Raw genomic sequence first — 17,500 nt, forward strand, 5'->3', positions numbered from 1 at the left:
AACACATTTTTCACCCTTTCAACTGAACCGCCTCCCCCTATCCTCCATCTCCCCCTACAGATGGCACTCTGTCTTGGCACGACCTTCACACTGACCCCCCTCCCTCCCCTCCCCTAGGGCATGTCCTGGGTTTTAACCCCCCCTTCCCTTCCCTCTGTCCTTCTGTAACCCCCTCACTCCAACCTTAGCCCCCCCCCCCCTCAGCTACCTCTCTCCACCCCCTTACTTTTTCATGGCTCTTGGCACAGCTACCCATACATCTATCTGTAGGGACTCTCTCTCTCTCTCTCTCTCTCTCTCTCTCTCTCTCTCTCTCTCTCTCTCTCTCTCTCTCTCTCTCTCTCTCTCTCTCTCTCTCTCTCTCTCTCTCCCTCTCCCCCTCCCCTCTCCTTCCTCCTCCCTCTCTCCCTCTCCCTCCCCTCTCCCCTCTCTCTCTCTCTCTCTCTCTCTCTCTCTCTCTCTCTCTCTCTCTCTCTCTCTCTCTCTCTGGCGCACACTCAAATGCAGCTTACTTCCTTACTCTATAATTTCATATATCGTTTTCTCGCCACTGTATTCGTATACTCCTCTGCTTAGTATGTGGGCGTGTGTGAATATGGTGATGACAGTGCTGATGAATAACTGAAACTGATGACTGGTGACAATTGAGAATGATGAGAATGAATGATGACAAATGGCGATGAAAATGATTGATAACAAATGACGATGATAATGATGATGATAAGGATGATAATGGTGATTATGGTCACATCAACACCGGCCAAAACAATAGCCATACGGACGATATCGACATCAATAATCAACCGCAAATAAACATCATAATTCAAACAGCAACAACGCCTGTAAATATTACTAAATATCACACAAATGCCATAATTGGCAACATTTATATGGAAACACAATGCATAAAAATAACAACAAACAACAACGCAAATAATTATGTTCATGCAAACATCACAATAACAACAATACTAATAGGAATGACAATGCGTGTTCATTGTCAGGCATGTGTGTAGTAATCCCAACACAACCATTAAGTGTAACAAGCAGGCATTTAGAACGATAAAACACGAAGGGAATAAAAAATGTGATCCGTTCAGATTTCCTTCCAGTGAGGTCTTTATGAAGGGTTCGAAACATTATGACATATTTCGTTCTGACTGTGTTTTTACTCTATATGTGTGTGTACGCGTTACTGTGTTATTGTGCGCTTTTCTCGCTATAATTTAACAAGTCATGCGTACCTATGTATATCTCTCAACAAAAAGAATACATATGTAATAGCAATGACAACAATAATGGTAATAATAAAAATACTGATAATGGCCAAAAATAAATCATCAACAGGTATATTAATATTGAAGTTGGTTTAAAAAAATCAGAATAGTAATAACAATACAGGCAATGAAACAGTATATCAATAATAATAATAATAAAGCTTATTATCATTATTGTCAACAGTAGTAGCAGCAACAGAAACCATAATGATGATGATGGTGATGATAATAATAATAATAACAGTAGTAGCAGTAGTAGTAATAATAATAAATGATAATGATAAAACTTAAATTAAACCTCTAGCAGCATTCTACTATACCTTCACTATTAGAAATATTACAAATAATGCGTTGATTCCCTCTTGCTAAGAAGAACTGACATGAACAGCGTTACTAAATGTTACGCAAGACATCTGTATGGGGTGTTACCTTACGAGCTGACCGCACCAACGGCCAAACCACAACAATGGTCTCCGGCTCCACTACAGATCCCCCCTCCCTACTGCACCCCCGCACCCACATCCCCGGGTCTCACCACAACATCGCAAACACACGCACATACACCTGCACTTAACTCGTCACGTATTAATAACATATCCCGGTACAAACATTGTTCAGCACAGCTGGCCGCGAACATAGAAACACACAATCAACCAATCTCTCTCTCTCTCTCTCTCTCTCTCTCTCTCTCTCTCTCTCTCTCTCTCACTCTCTCTTTCACACTCTCTCTAACACACTCTCTCTCACACTCATATACTCATATACTCACACACTCACAAATACACCCGCCATCCACTGGCATCGCGGAGGCACTTCAACTTGGATCTAAAGGTATGCCACTTGACAGCCTGCCACGCACATACACACAGGCACACTGCACTAGTCGAATGCAAAACTAGTATGTGCGTTTAAATGCGCAGATTTATTACGATGACTCAAGACTACAAACAGAGCCTACCACGGTATAATTTGTCAACATAAAGTAATCCGATCCAAATCCTCCAAACGCAACACGTTTGCAACACGATGAACAACACTGATGTCAACAGAATAAAAAGAAATCAACACACTCAGCAGACTCACTTAAGCCTACCCGAGGACACACCCGTAAACACTCCCGTGCAAATCAAAACATCACACGGGTCTGCGCGTAGCAGCCTCCTACCTCTCTCGCTTGATCAGGATCCCTTAGCGATACGGGCGTGGAAGTATTTCCCCTCCTTCCCCTCCCCCTAACCCCCCTAACCCCCCTACGAGATGAGCTTCCGCCCTATTCGCTAGATAACCCCTATTATCGGGCCATCAGGGAAAAGAAATGATAAAATACTAATGGGGCCGGAAACGTGACAGTAGGGACCATGATCGAATGCCGTGGCGCAACACAGGCATAAATTGCCGCTCCTATGGAGTAAACTTGTGCTTCATATATAAAAAATATAACGTATATTTGACTCTTACGAGGCACACACGCAAACACTCCAAGTTGTAGACAAATGAAATTGCACGATGGAGTACAGGCGTTCATAAGAAACACGAGGAAGTCTGGGTTTGTTTACGTAGCGCAACTCGAGCCAACATAGCCCGGCGACCGATTTAATTAACGCCAAGTTCACATCTGTTCCCTGCAAAAACGTCGACAACGAGAGAGGCAGAGAAAACATCAAGTGGAGACTGACTTGCAGCTCAAAGCGCTTTGAATATCACCCCAACCGAAAGAATGATCCTGTTCCAATGTAAACTAACACAGAGAACTATTAAAAAGTTAACAAAAACAACAAAAATATTGAGGGTACGTACCAGGGCAGGCAGAAAGTAGGCGTGGCTGCAGCACAACAAAAATAACAACAGCAATAGCCAAACGATCATAAATCGAGGTGCCGTCAGCCTGCACATCGTCGGCTGGAAGGAGCACCCTCACAACCACTCCACATAACACCACTCGCCTCCACCGCACATGCACGTCCTGCTTTCAATCTCATCCACTTTCACTTTTTATCACACAAATCCCCCACCGGAGCTGTTTCCTCAACCATCCTCCACCTGCACGGGGCACGAGACGCACGACCGGGGAAACGACATGTCCCTCACTGAGCACTTGTTTCAGAGCACTTCAAGCGACACGGGCGCCACTCTACTGGGGAAGGAAGGGGGAGACGACGCCGACGATCCGACAACAGCACCCGCGGGAGGTCAACGCGAGCGAACACGCGAGCACGAACAGATGCACATAACAACAGTGACGACGACAGGTGCGCGACGCCGGGAGCCGCTGCTGCTGCGGCCGGGGGGTTGGTTGGGGGGTTGGATTGCGAGGTGTCGGTGATGCAGCAGGTGTCAGGACTGAGGTGCTGCGCGACCACCACTAGTCTGCTCCCCCGCCCTCACCTCTCTGACGCCCACCGCACCACGCGCTCTCCCCCTCCTTCCCTTCCCTCCTCCCCTCCCCTCTCTCTCTCTCTCACACACAGCCCCTCGCCCCGTAAGAACCCCGTTACAGCGTCTACACACGTCCCGACCGCCTGTTTCAGGACGTGTCACTCCAGCGGCCGCGTGTCCCTGCCGCTGCGAGGACCCCGGCAAGCAAGGCTTAGGTTCTCTGGGCCCGATGTGGCTGACGAAGGAGGCAAGAAATCGTGCAGGTGTGGAGGCATGAGTCAGGCTCCCCACCCCTCTCCCGCCCTTCCTCTCCTCCTCCCCCTCCCCACCACCACCCCAGGCAGGGTTGCTAGGGCCGGGCACCTGCTGCCCCTTTACCACTACACGCCCTGGCCACACGGCCTCACCTGCACATCCACCCACACATCGCGACGCCCGCCGATGCCCTTCTGCTCTCCCCATAGGAAAAATACGCTTCGGGGAACTGCACGTCTACAAAGGAAAAATAAAAGACATGGAAGAGAGATACCGTAAAATACCATTTATTCTTCATGTCAAACGATAACTCTCTCCCCCTCCTCCCCCCACCACAGTTCCCCCTCCCCTTCCCATAACGACCAGCCACATAACCCCGCCTCACTCCAGCCTCAAAATGTAAACAACGCTCACGTAAACAAAACTGCACAGGACAAGTCCCTCTTTCATTTGTAAAACAACATGGTTCGACTTTTTTCTTTTAACACTTCGAGTCAAGAAAGAAGAGAGGGCAAAACCAAGAAACACTGGAGGACGAGGAGGAGGAGCAGGAGATGAAGGAGGAGGGTAGAGGGAGGAGGAGGGAGGGAGGAGGGAGGAGGGAGGAGGAAGGGAGGGGGAGGGGGAGGGGGGAGGAAGGGAGGAGGAGGAGGCTAGATGGGGAGGAGAAGGAGGAGGATCTTGCATTCAAGAAACGAGGCTGGCGTGCCCGCTGCCGCCCCGAGCTACCTAGTGCGTTGCAAAGTGGACCGCCCACGCGTCCTTTGCAACGCTAAACAACTAAATCATACTGCAGGGGAAAAGGACAATGACTCTCTTGTGCTATTTATCGGGAGCAGTGCGCAATTAGTGGCTTATTAGTCGATGAATGATGCTAATAGAAATGCCAACACGATCCCGATCACTATTGTGCAAGGGCCGCTAGCCGCATTCACCATATCCTTGGCTACTCTAACTTCTTACTGTGACTCTTTTAACATGCTCCACACCATCTCTGCCACCACAGGCACAATCAGCGCCGCGTCTTTTACTCGCAATCTGTGCAAATCACCGTGGGAATCTCACTGCTGAGGGTAGTGAGTAGAACAGAGAAGTCCCACAGCATTACTCCCGGCACTGTATCACCATACCCAACAGCTACGTCCCAAAGCATCACCATCGATAACAGTCATGTCCTACAGCATCACCATACCCAACAACCATGTCCCACAACAATAGCTTTGATCCCCCCGGTATGGTGACCATCAGCGAAGCCAACAACCAGGCTTCGCTAGCATCATCGCGCTCGTCAACAGCGGTGTCCCACAGGATGATCTACCTCACCACATCAATCAGCGATGTCCTACACCATGTAAACCTCATCACAACCATAATTCCGAGTATCACCCCCATCACCATAACCTAAGCAGCGTTCCAGAGCTCCATCACCCTCATCCCAGCATTAAGACCGTCATCATACCCCTCACCCGCGGTCCATACCACCCTCACCGCCTTCGCCACAGCCAAAAAACACAACCGGCAGAGGGGTGACCACTAGCAAAGCCAACATACTAACCCTTCAACCAACCCACAACCATATTCCCCGACATTACCGTCCTCAAAACAACCAACAACCATACCCGTGCCATCACCGCCCTCGCCAAAGCTAGCAGCAATGCCCCATGAGATCAAGACCGTCACCACAACCATCAACCGCGTCCCGTGGCACTACCAGCCTCCCCACTGCCAATATCCCATGTCCTAAAGCGCAACCACCAGCGCCGCACCATGATGGAAATCGGAGCGCCGCCCAGCAACCATGTGCCACAGCCTCAGCACCTTCTTCACAATCAGCAGCTAAGTCGCCTCGAGTGACTGGCATCACAACCAACAACAAGGTCCCGCAGGAGCATCGCCGTCCTGGAGAGCCGCCACAACCAACAGTGGTGTCTAAGAACATGACGGTTATCACAACTAACAACCAGATAATCACAATCTCTACCACAACCAACAAACATGTCCAGCAACATCCCCACGACAATCAGCCGCGATCCAAAACAGGATGACCATCAGCCCGCAACCAACAACCAAGTCCTGCAGTCATCATCACAACCCTCACTACAACCGACAGGCAGCCATGCGCTCGCTTGAGACTTAGCGGTGCCTGCCTGCCTGCCTGTCGGCCACCACTTCGTCCTCGCTCCCTCTCGCGCCGGTATCTGCGCCGTGCCCACATCCTGAACTTTACTTGTTGCAAATCGTCCACGTGCCTTGCAACAGCACGCGCTCTCCGGCTCTCTCGCAACTGCAATGCAATACCCCAAGTCCCTTTCGCTTCTCCTCGTCTCCTCGCTCCCTTTTCCAGGCCTCCCTCACCCACCCTACCCCTCCTCGCATCGGGGCACTGAGCTTCGCGACGCCTTGATGCGAAATTAGAAAAAAAGCAAATAAACGAGTAGACGTGCACTAGGACTCGCACCTTTAGACACAGGCGGACCAGACTCACACACTCACTCCCCCCTCCCTACATATACATACATACATACATACACACATACAAAAGAGTTAGGGGGAAGGGGGAGAGGGAGGGAGGGAGGGGGGAGGGAGAGAGATGAGGGATTAGTTGTAGAAGGACCGAAGAAAGGTCCAAAGGTCAGCGCGGGGGATGAGAGTCGCTTTTTACGGCACGTGGAAAGGAGAAATCAGCGAGTATAAAAAATGACGGAGGAACAGACGAAGCGGAAGAGAGGTGGGGCGGGGGGGAGGGGAGGGGGCGAAAGGCGTGAGAAAAGAAAGACGAGACACAGACACGATAGAACGAAACGTGAGACCAAAATAGACGTCCCGATAACACAGAAAGGGTGAAAAGCATTTGCAATATGAGAGAGAGAGAGAGAGAGAGAGAGAGAGAGAGAGAGAGAGAGAGCAGAATCAAGCCAGGCGACGGCGGATAACAAGACGACGTAACAAAGGGCGTAACTCGGACTGCCTCACGTAAGCATCTCTTCAGAACGAAAAGGCAACAGGACGAGCGAGAAAAGCAGAACCCAACCTGACATATGGTGGTGATAAAAAGGTGGGGTGGGAGGGGGGGGGGGTATTGCAAACTTCAAGATGGTTAATAGACGAGAGGAAAGACAGGGAAGAGGGAGGGAGGTAGGGAGAGAGACAGGGAGGGAAAGAAAAAGAAAAAGGGAGAGGGATTAGGGGAAAGAGGAAAAGGAGAAAAAAGAGGAGGAGAAAAGTAGAGGGAGTGAGAGAGGTAAAAAGGAGAATAGGGTTGAATAAAAGAGAGCAATAGAACACACCCATCCGCATAATGCTGACATACATCATACAACAGGGAAAAAAATAGATAAAGAAACAAAAATTGTATATACATTAAAACATAATAGCATCAATAATAATCTACGACGAGGTCCAGACACACTTCATATACTTTCACCATCCCACTTACGAACTTTATAACTTCTATTCCGTACTTTAATTGTTTTTTGGTCTTATAAATGCCCAAGGTCTTAGATTTTCATTTCCATTCGCCAATATTGTAATAGAAAAGGAATGGGATGGGGTGTTAGGGGGCTGTGACGTGTAGAGGAGAAGGAGATACATGGATAGGACAGGCAGATAAAAAGATATACAGAGGAAGATGAGAAAGACGATGAAAAAAGGCAGAGAAAGAGAGGCAGGGAAGGAGGGAGGAGGGAGAGAAAGAGTAGGAAGAGGAGGAGGAGGAGGAGGAGGAGGAGGCAGGGGCGGAGGAGAAGGAGGATGAAAGCAGGGGAGGAGAGAGGAGGGAGAGAGAAGAGGAGGAGGGAGGGGGAGTAGGAGGAAGGTGGAGGAAGAGGAGGAGGCGGAGGAGAAGGAGGATGAGGAAGAGGAGGAAGAAAATGAAAAGGAGAAGAAATAGAAGAGGAAGGAGGAGGAAGAAAATGAAAAGGAGAAGAAATAGAAGAGGAAGGAGGAGGAAGGAGGAGGAGATAGAGAAGGAGGAGGAGGAGGAAGAGGTAGAGGAGGAGGTGGATGAGGAGGAGGGCCGGGAAACGGCGGCCTGGTGTCGGGTGTAAGATACTCGGCCAGTATGAGTCACGAGCGGGAACTCGCCCGGGCAGGTTGCTCTGTACACTACACCTGGTCTGGGGCGCCGAAGGCCTCGTAAACACCTATGTCAATGGCGAACTGCTTGCCCACCCCCCTCTCGCCCACTCCCTCTACCACAACTCCCCCCTCGCTCACTCCCTCCCTCCACCCCTCAGCTATATCTTGATATTTGATGTTGGTAACATCCTGTTACTATTAAAATGAGTTACATACCCATTGCATACATTCAAGGTCATGTAAAATTTGCAAGAAGAGTTCTGCAATTAGTAAAATCAAGAAAAATATAAAACATAATGTCACCAGCATTAAACATTAACTGCGTGAAGACACTCATTCTATTTACTTATCTCATCTATTTATCATTTTTTGTGTATGACTGAAAATATCTGTGCGTTTCTGTGCGTGCATGTCTGTCTTAAATTATTGGGGGAAAGAGAGTGAGCGAGTGTGAGCGAGTGTGAGTGAGAGAGAGAGTGAGAGAGGAAGAGAGTGAGAGAGAGAGAGAGAGAGAGAGGGAGAGAGAGAGAGAGAGAGAGAGAGAGAGAGAGAGAGAGAGGGAGAGAGAGAGAGAGAGAGGAGAGAGAGAGAGAGAGAGAGAGGAGGGAGGGGGAGAGAGGAGGAGGGAGAGAGGGAGAGAGAGAGAGGGAGAGAGAGAGGAGAGAGAGAGAGAGAGAGAGAGAGAGAGAGGGGGGGAGAGAGAGAGAGAGAGAGAGAGAGAGGAGAGAGAGAGAGAGGGAGAGGGGGAGAGAGAGAGAGAGAGAGAGAGAGAGAGAGAGAGAGAGAGAGAGAGAGGGAGGGAGAGGGGGGGAGGGAGAGAGAGAGAGAGGGAGAGAGAGAGAGGGAGAGAGAGGGGGGGGGAGGGAGAGAGAGGGAGGGAGGGAGAGAGAGAGAGAGAGAGAGAGAGAGAGAGAGAGAGAGAGAGAGAGAGAGAGAGAGAGAGAGAGAGAGAGAGAGAGAGAGAGAGAGAGAGAGAGAGAGAGAGAGAGAGAGAGAGAGAGAGAGAGAGAGAGCAAGCAAAAGCAAGCGAGAGCGAGAGAGCAAGAGAGTGAGAGAGCGAGCGAGCGAGCGAGCGCGCAAGCAGACAGACAAGCAGGCAGAGCAGCGGCCAGAAGTACAATACCTGCTGTAGACGTGGGGCCGAGGATGTGTACCGTCCGCGGCAAGTTATGATGAGCAGCGCCCTAATAATACCGCCTTTGCACGCAATCCCAAAATAAATGGAAAAAATCTCTTGGCACGGCCTACATGACAGAAGAAAGGAAGGAAAGGAGAGGTTGCGTCATCCATCCACTATTCACATGGCGGGATGTACACTCATGCACCCACAGAAACGCCACGCACACGTGCATACCTACAGACACACACATAATAAACACACGTATACACACGAGCACATCAACACAAACGCACACACACATTCAAACAAACACGAGTGGGCTTGTGTTCATTCCGCACAAATAAACATGCATGTAACTGTACACAAATAAACACAATCACACTCAAAACACATGGGGTACGGGGGGAGACGCGTTCCTTGTCACCAAGAAAGTTTCTAGACTCTGCGCGATGTCAAAAGAAGTACATGATTCACTCAAGTCTCTCTCGCTCGCTCTCTCTCTCTCTCTCACTTGTTCACTCTCTCTCCCCCATTAATTTAATACAGACACACATGCACAGAAACGCACAAATTAATTTCAATCATACACAAAAAATGATAAATAGATGAGACAAGTAAATAGAAAGAAGGTCTGTGTTTAATGCTGGTGATATTGCGTGTTTTATATTTTTCTTGATTTTGTTAATTGCAGAACACACTCTCTCTCTCTCTCTCTCTCTCTCTCTCTCTCTCTGGCTCCCCCCTCCCTGCCCTTGTATCTGCATCAGCGCATAGCTAGCTAATGTTACCCGTTTAAAATTGGTGAATGATACGATACGAAAGCTACCCTACGAGGAGTAAATTAAAATATATTGTGCAGTGCAGATATTGCGCAGGTTCCCCACTTTCTTGTTTCGTAGATTTTATGAAGACTTGAAATATGCTTAATAGAAAAAGAATGGAGATTATCGTGTGATCGTGGCTCGCTGGTGGACGGACTGCTGCGATTTCACGCCCAAGTCAACGTTATTCCTGCCTGAATATGAACATCATCATGATCAAACAATACACTACCTTACACATTATATATGGACCTCAAAACAAGCAGTATGTACACATTGACACTGACATGGACACCAGACAGACAGAAAAAAAAGACATACAAACACAGACACACGCGCATACACAAACAAACACCAACAAAGAAACGCACCCACGTGTTAATGTACACGTATCCACTTGCATGACAACAAAGCAACTTCTTCAGGATAATGTGTGAACCTCAAAAATATCCGTCAAGATCTGGTGCGGCCGGGGAGGGGGGGGGGGAATGGGAGAGAGGAGGAGAGGGGACAAGGGGTAGGGGGCTCGCGCGGTAAGAACAGGGGGTAGGGTAAGGGGGGGGTAAGGGGGATAGGAGGGAAGACTACGTGAGGGGCCACCATCCTTTCGTCACCTTTCGTGTCATCGCGTAGAAGTTGATTCATTCATCCTTCCGGGCCGTGGGTGGAGGAGTAGGGAGGGGGGAAGGGTAGGACAGAGGGAGCCAGAGGCGGGAGGGGGGGGGGTTCTCCCATCAATTCTTGCGTCAGGCATCTCTTGTCATCTACAACAGAGAACCTTACCGAGAGTTTACCATACGAATACATGCTGAATGAAACAAGAAACAAAGAAAGAAACAAACAAACACACACGCGCGCATACACACGCGAGCACAAGCTAAAAAAAAACAATACATCAAATCTGTCTGTAACGTCATCATGATTAATAACACAAACACTGCTGCTATCATAAGAAAATGTGTCTGTGTGTCTGTGTGTGTGTCTGTGTGTGTGTCTGTGTGTGTGTCTGTGTGTGTGTCTGTGTGTGTGTGTGTGTGTGTGTGTGTGTGTGTGTGTGTGTGTGTGTGTGTGTGTGTGCGTGTGCGTGTGCGTGTGCGTGTGCGTGTGCGTGTGCGTGTGCGTGTGCGTGTGCGTGCGCGTGTGCGTGTATATTCGTAAAAGAAAATAGTTAGAGTGAGCGAGTGAGGAGTGAGTAAGTGTAATCCCCGAGAAAAAAGTACGACCCTCCAGGAATAGCATCTCCGCGGGAAGGACAACACGGCGGCGACGACCCAAGCAGTGCGTAAAGTAAACGGTTGGCTGCAAAGCTTGATATCCGTGGGCAGAACGACCATGTTTTCAGAAGGAACGACCCGTGTCTTGGACCGGGGCCAGATGGGCACACACGCGCGCGTAAACGTACGTGCACACAGGCACTTTCACACTAGTATACACGCATACTGTAAAAACCGGCACACACACACACACACACACAAACACTGTCCTTCTCTCTTCCTCTCTTCTTCTCTTTCTCTCTTCTATCTCTTCTATCTCTTCTATCTCTTCTATCTCTTCTCTCTCTCTCTCTCTCTCTCTCTCTCTCTCTCTCTCTCTCTCTCTCTCTCTCTCTCTCAATGCCCGGTGAGTTATGGCGTACACATGCGCAAGCTGCCTTCACTATCTCAGCTTTGCCGCTCCTTTTCCTGCGAATACTCTGACAGCAGCTGGCAGAATCTCATGATTTTTTAAAACTGCTATTTGTTAGTATCATGACTATTGTAACCAATGCAACGTTATTATGGTTATCATTCTTACACCAATTCTTATTGGCATTATCATTAATATTGCCGTCATCATCGTCGTCACCATTATTACTACAATCATTAAAACCTCTATTTTTTTGCACAAACATACAAACAAACAAACACACATCTTCCCCCTACCCCCCACGTCCCCACCCCAGCTAAAAAAGCCTTGTTGTTTCAGCTCGAGCGGCCTTCCTCGCACGATGACGGGAAGAAGAGTAAAGATAAAGAGAGAGATAGTGAGAGATAGTGAGAGATGGAGAGAGTGGAGAGAGATGGAGAGAGAGAAACGATAAGAATAACGAAGATAGGAGATGGGAAAGAAAAAGTTAGATAGGTAAATAGAGGTAGGTAGATAAACACATGCGTAGAAAGACAGAGATGTATAAAAAAACAACAACACGTAGATAGATGGATATACAGACAGACAGGCTGATGAGCAGAGAGAATGATAGGGAGAAATCGATAAAAAACACAAGCGAAACAAGATAACTGCGAGGAAGAGAAGGATCAAGCGCTAAATAATAATCAGCAAAGATACACAGATAAAAAAATAAAATAAAAAACACTAGGGATACAATAGGAAAATAAAAAGATGTAAAAGAGAGAAAAAACGGAATCGAGAAAAAAAATATCGAAAAAGGCGCCAAAGGAAAACAAAAATTGAGGTAAAAAAAAATATATATATATATATAACCAAAAACAAAAATAAAGAACGAAAAAGCCTCTCTCAGCCTCCCCTCCGTCCACATCAGCTGACACTTTTCGCATCCATAAATATAGCGATCATCCACTCGGACAGGTATTTCCTTGGTATTTAACCCTAGTGGTACTCCTTCAGTACCTCGGCGCCCGTGCCAAGTCGCTGGTCGTGTTCTCGGCTATTAGCGAGCGGGAGGGGGCAAGGGGGGGGGGGAGAACCAATCGCGTCGAACATTTCTCCTAATTACAACAATTAGCAGGCATGATCATCGTTGGAGATCCGCATTCACACAACAGTTATTGTTATCATCAGTACTTATCAGATATAATCATATCATATATCAACACCATTCAATAACGCCAGTCGTATACTACTGCTATTACCTTTATTTCTTCTCACAACTAATATTGCCAGTAATGCAACCATCACCAACATGACATAACCACACACTACTTAAGAAAGATTTCCCTTCAAACATCATCCCTGCACCAAACTTAAAAATATACACGAAATTCGTAAAATAAGAAGGGTGGATAAAATAAAACAATACAATAGAATACAATAAAATAACAACAACAAAGTAAATGAAATAAATAAACAGCCTCCATCCTTCGTTAACTCGCAGTCTGTCACCTGTTATCTTCTCTACAAGAACCTAAAGGGTGGAGGAGGGGGGGGGGGGGGAGGGATGAGGGGGCGAAGAGGGACGAAGGGGGACGAAGGGGGACGAAGGGGGGCGAAGAGGGACGAAGGGGAACGAAGGGGGACGAAGGGGGGATGGGGATGAATGCAGGGGGAGTTGGGAGGGGGAGAGAAAGGGGGAGGAAAAGCGAGGAAGAGTGTGTGAGTGAGTGAGAGGATTGGAGAGGGAGGGAAAGACAATGGGAGGGGGGGAGGAGGAGGAGGAGGAGGAGGAGGAGGAGGAGGAGGAGGAGGAGGAGGAGGAGGAGGAGGAGGAGGAGGAGGAGAGGGAGGAAGGGAGAATGAGAGGGAGAGGGAGGGGAAGGAGAATGAAGGAGGGAAGGGAGAATGACAGGGAGAGGGAGAGGGAGAGATAGAGAGGTAGAGGAGAGAGAGAGAGAGAGAGAGAGAGAGAGAGAGAGAGAGAGAGAGAGAGAGAGAGAGAGAGAGAGAGAGAGAGAGAGAGAGAGAGAGAGAGAGAGAGGGGGGGGGGGGTAAAGATGTTTTAGCGAAGGTCGTGCAAGGAGACGCTCAATTTACTTCTCAACTCCCAACTTCCAAGATCTTTTTTTACCTCCTTCTTTTACGCCCATTACTTTCGTTTTTTTTCACTCTCTCTGTCTCTTCTGCTGCAGTTTCCCTCTTTCCTCGGCTATCTTCCTTTTCTCCTCATTTCTTCCCCTTCCCTATCACATCATTCCATTTCCTCCCTTTCCTCTCCTTTCGCCTTCTATTTCTCCCCTTTCTTCCTTCTCCCTCCCTTCTATTCGCTCTTCGTCCCCTCTCCCATCCTCCTTTTCACATCCTCTCCTCTCCCCTTTTCTTCCCTTCCCCAGTTCTTCCCTTCCCTCAGTCTTCACCCCACCACTCCTCGCAGGAGGTACTCCGTTTCCTTCTGGTTAATCAATGATTCGGCTGCAGATATACCTTTCATATTCTCGCTCTCTCTGATTTAGTGAATTATCTGTTTGTCTCTTCTATTTCTGGAGATTTATTGACTGGTCTTTTTATCTATCTATTCATTCTATATCAGGGCTTTTATTGACTAATATATCTATCTATGTCTATTCTAAGGGTATGCGTGTACTTGTATTTTAAATACATATAAATTATGTTATTATTGCAATTACCGTGATTATCAGAGTTTAATCACCAACATATTTACTTAATCCTTGAAAAAAAAACACTATATTTCATTTTTCGATTCTTTAATCATGAGACTTAGTCAGTCAGCCAGTCCCTCTCCCTCTCTCCATGTTCATTTCACATTCAAAACCCACTCAATTGCTCAAAAGAGCAATTCAAATGCGACATACCAAGGGCACAACCAGTCGCCCGCACTTCGTTAGAAGAAAAACAAAGTGGAGAAAAGAGAGAAAGAACGAAAACACGGAACAGTGCGAGAGGAAAGAATAAAGAAAGAGAAAATAGCACGGCGCTGCTCTCAAGCCCCAAGTGACAGCGGTCTGCAGTGCCAAGCCAGCCTGGGCGCATGCGAGCCGAGGCTCTGGTTGGCATCGCCTCCAGGCCACCGCTGTTCCTTCATCTTGATAGGATGACCCGACGGGACGAGATGACTGGTCACGCCCTAGGTCACTGAACCGCGCGTAAACACGCTTACATATACGGTCACACATACGCAAATACTCATTCGCTTTTAGGAAGGCGCGCGCACACGCACGCACGCACACACACACCACACACTATCTATCTCCACCTATCCAGCGGTAGGGGAGAGCGGGGGCGGCAGCGAAACGTGACCCGAGCCGCGAAGAGTGAGGAATCCACATGATTGACAGGCGGCCGAGATGTGATCCGGGCGTGAGTTCCCTCGGCAAATGGCTCGGGGGTTCGAGGGCGAGTTGGAGGTGACGGAGTCCGACACGCGCTCGGGGTCATTTGCATACAAGGACACAGCAGATACGTGTCTCGGGGCATCGTGCATCGTCTGACATATGCGACTGCGATCAGTCTGGTGCGGTTTTAGAAATGTCTCCCAACATCTGTTCTTGATTTCCAAGTCCAAATAATATTTCCGCTAACATAAGCTGGAAATTATAAACGGGACATGAGGAATAGGCTTCAGTTCTTCCTAAGAATTTCTTAATCTACAGAGCTCATGCCACACACATTCACTCACATACACTCTCTCTCGCTAATGACCATCTGTAAACATAAATACGTCATATTTACAACATAAATGTGGCTGACTTCCATCATTTACGTCTTGTCTATTTGACTCCAGTAAACGACATGCAATGTAGACTATGTATCTTGACAACTCTAACCCCGTGTTATATATGAGTGAGGATGAGTGACTATTCTTATTTGAATTTTTTCTCATCTGATTCTCTTTCTGATATCAAATTTTGGGTTGATTTAACTACTGTTATACAGTAGACTACTGATGTCATCAACAACATACAAAATATGCGATTGCTTTTCACATCTCTTATGACAAACCGAACAGTTTTGTGGAGACGTTATTCAGTTTTAATCTAATTATATAATATCTATCAAATATTGGCTTTAACACGCCTAATATACACATACACATAACATACATCAATCTATCTCAGTGCCTATAACTCTCTTACCCTCCCTCTCACATCTACACACATACCTCTCCATCTCCATCTACCCAACAAGCTATCACTCCATCTCTACCCACCTCCTCTCTTTCTCATCAAAATGATAAGCCCATGGACGACCGCACCCCCCTCCCCCGCCCCCATCACCTACGGCCCTCTCCTTCCGTAAGTAAAGCGAGTGTGAGTAGACTAGACCCCACAATACAAAAATACCTCGTCCCTAACGACCGCCACTTCCCTACTACAACCATGCGCACTCTGACCCATTTTTCACAAGGGGGGTGGGGGTAGGGGGTCTACGATGAAAACGAATAAGAGGAAGAATAAGACGAGAAAGAGAAAGAAGATGGATGAAGAGGGAAGAGGATGAATAAGAATAAAACATGAATATACCCACATGTATACAAGAGAGGCTGAGAGTGGAGGAAGAAGAAGAAAAAAAAAAGAAAGCGATAGTGAGAGAGAAAGAGAAACAGACAGAAAGAGGTAAACCCGTGACGTATGTCAGATTCCTTCCTGGTGCGAAGCCCTACTACGTGTGTTTGCATGTGTGTGTGTGTGTGTGTGTTTGTGCGAGCGTGCGTGTGGCAGAGGGAGAGAGAGGGAGAGGGAGAGGGAGAAAGAGAGAGAGAGAGAGAGAGAGAGAGAGAGAGAGAGAGAGAGAGAGAGAGGGAGAGAGAGAGGAGAGAGAGAGAGGAGAGAGAGAGAGAGAGAGAGAGAAAGAGAGAGAGAGCAACGAGAAGAAGAGAGAGGAGAGAGAGAGGGACAAAAGAGAGACAAGAGACACACACACACACACACACACACACACACACACACACACACACACACACACACACACACACACACACACACACACACACACACAGCATCCCCTCCCTCTCCCCCTCCCACCCCATCCCCAACCCTCTCCCTCTCCCCCTCCTACCCCCACCGCCGCATTACCGTGTCATTTCACGAATCCCAATATAATTAGCGTGGCAGATATGAAAGTATTCGCAAACCAGGCATCCACCCCGACGTCACTCTGGCAATTTAGTGAAGTGACGAGGGACAAACACCCACGTGGACGCCCCGCCCTGCCAAGGCACATGGCAAGGCTCCTCGAGGCAGAGCAAATCAGGAGGAGCATGGCAAGACTTCTCGAGTCGGAAAACTCTTCATGATATTCCGATTTCCATGGTGGTCTCACTTCCATTTGTTTTGTTTTGTCTGCTCTTCTGAATGGTTGTTTATTTTCGTCATGTGTGTAAAATTTATAGACAATACGTAATGAATTGAAATATCTTTTTCCGATGTTTTTACCTGGTAGTAATAATAATAACAATGATAAGAACAACAACCACACTAATAATAATAATAATAATAATAATACAAAATCTGTAAGAATTACTTCAATAATTGGAAAAATCCATTACACTTAGTGTAAATGTTTATATCCACTTTGCAAATCCCTTTTAAATGAAATTCCACCTAAAATGCACAGAAAACGTCAATACAAATGACAAAAAAAACACAAAAACTCCCCCACCCTAAGCCCCAACCTCCGGGAAGTGAGTGATGTCAAATACTCACCGACGTCACATGCAACCCTCACGTCACGCTTTTAACCTCACCTGGAAAGAGAGAAGAAAAGGTTTAAAAAAAAGTTAATCTGTATGTAGTTAGGGAATCATAAATGCTCTACCTTCCGCCTGTTTTTTTTGCTGGTTCCATTTTTTGCAACAGTCCCCCACCCTCCATCTCTCTATCTCTCTCTCATACATATAGAGACGCATAACAATAACAATAATCATAATAGTAGCAGTAATAGTA

General features: G+C 47.5%; 1 protein-coding gene across 9 annotated transcripts in view; it reads right to left on the reverse strand.

Moving 5' to 3' along the window:
* Positions 1 to 17,500, reverse strand: part of Mrtf (Myocardin-related transcription factor) — a 99,364-nt gene that overhangs the window by 27,681 nt on the left and 54,183 nt on the right. For 2 of the 9 annotated variants that reach the window (XM_043022822.2, XM_086556164.1), the window contains one exon: positions 17,261 to 17,301. The exons of 5 other annotated variants lie outside the window; for them this stretch is intronic. The gene's annotated coding sequence lies outside the window, so the exon portion shown is untranslated. Of the gene's footprint in view, positions 1 to 3,074; positions 3,661 to 17,260; positions 17,302 to 17,500 lie in introns of those variants that run through there. 2 more of the 9 variants (XM_086556169.1, XM_043022821.2) reach the window with 2 other exon arrangements.

This window comes from Penaeus japonicus, unplaced genomic scaffold (genome assembly GCF_977035675.1).
Source record: "Penaeus japonicus unplaced genomic scaffold, GWHDUDI00000001_assembly GWHDUDI00000003, whole genome shotgun sequence".
Taxonomy (NCBI): domain Eukaryota; kingdom Metazoa; phylum Arthropoda; class Malacostraca; order Decapoda; family Penaeidae; genus Penaeus; species Penaeus japonicus.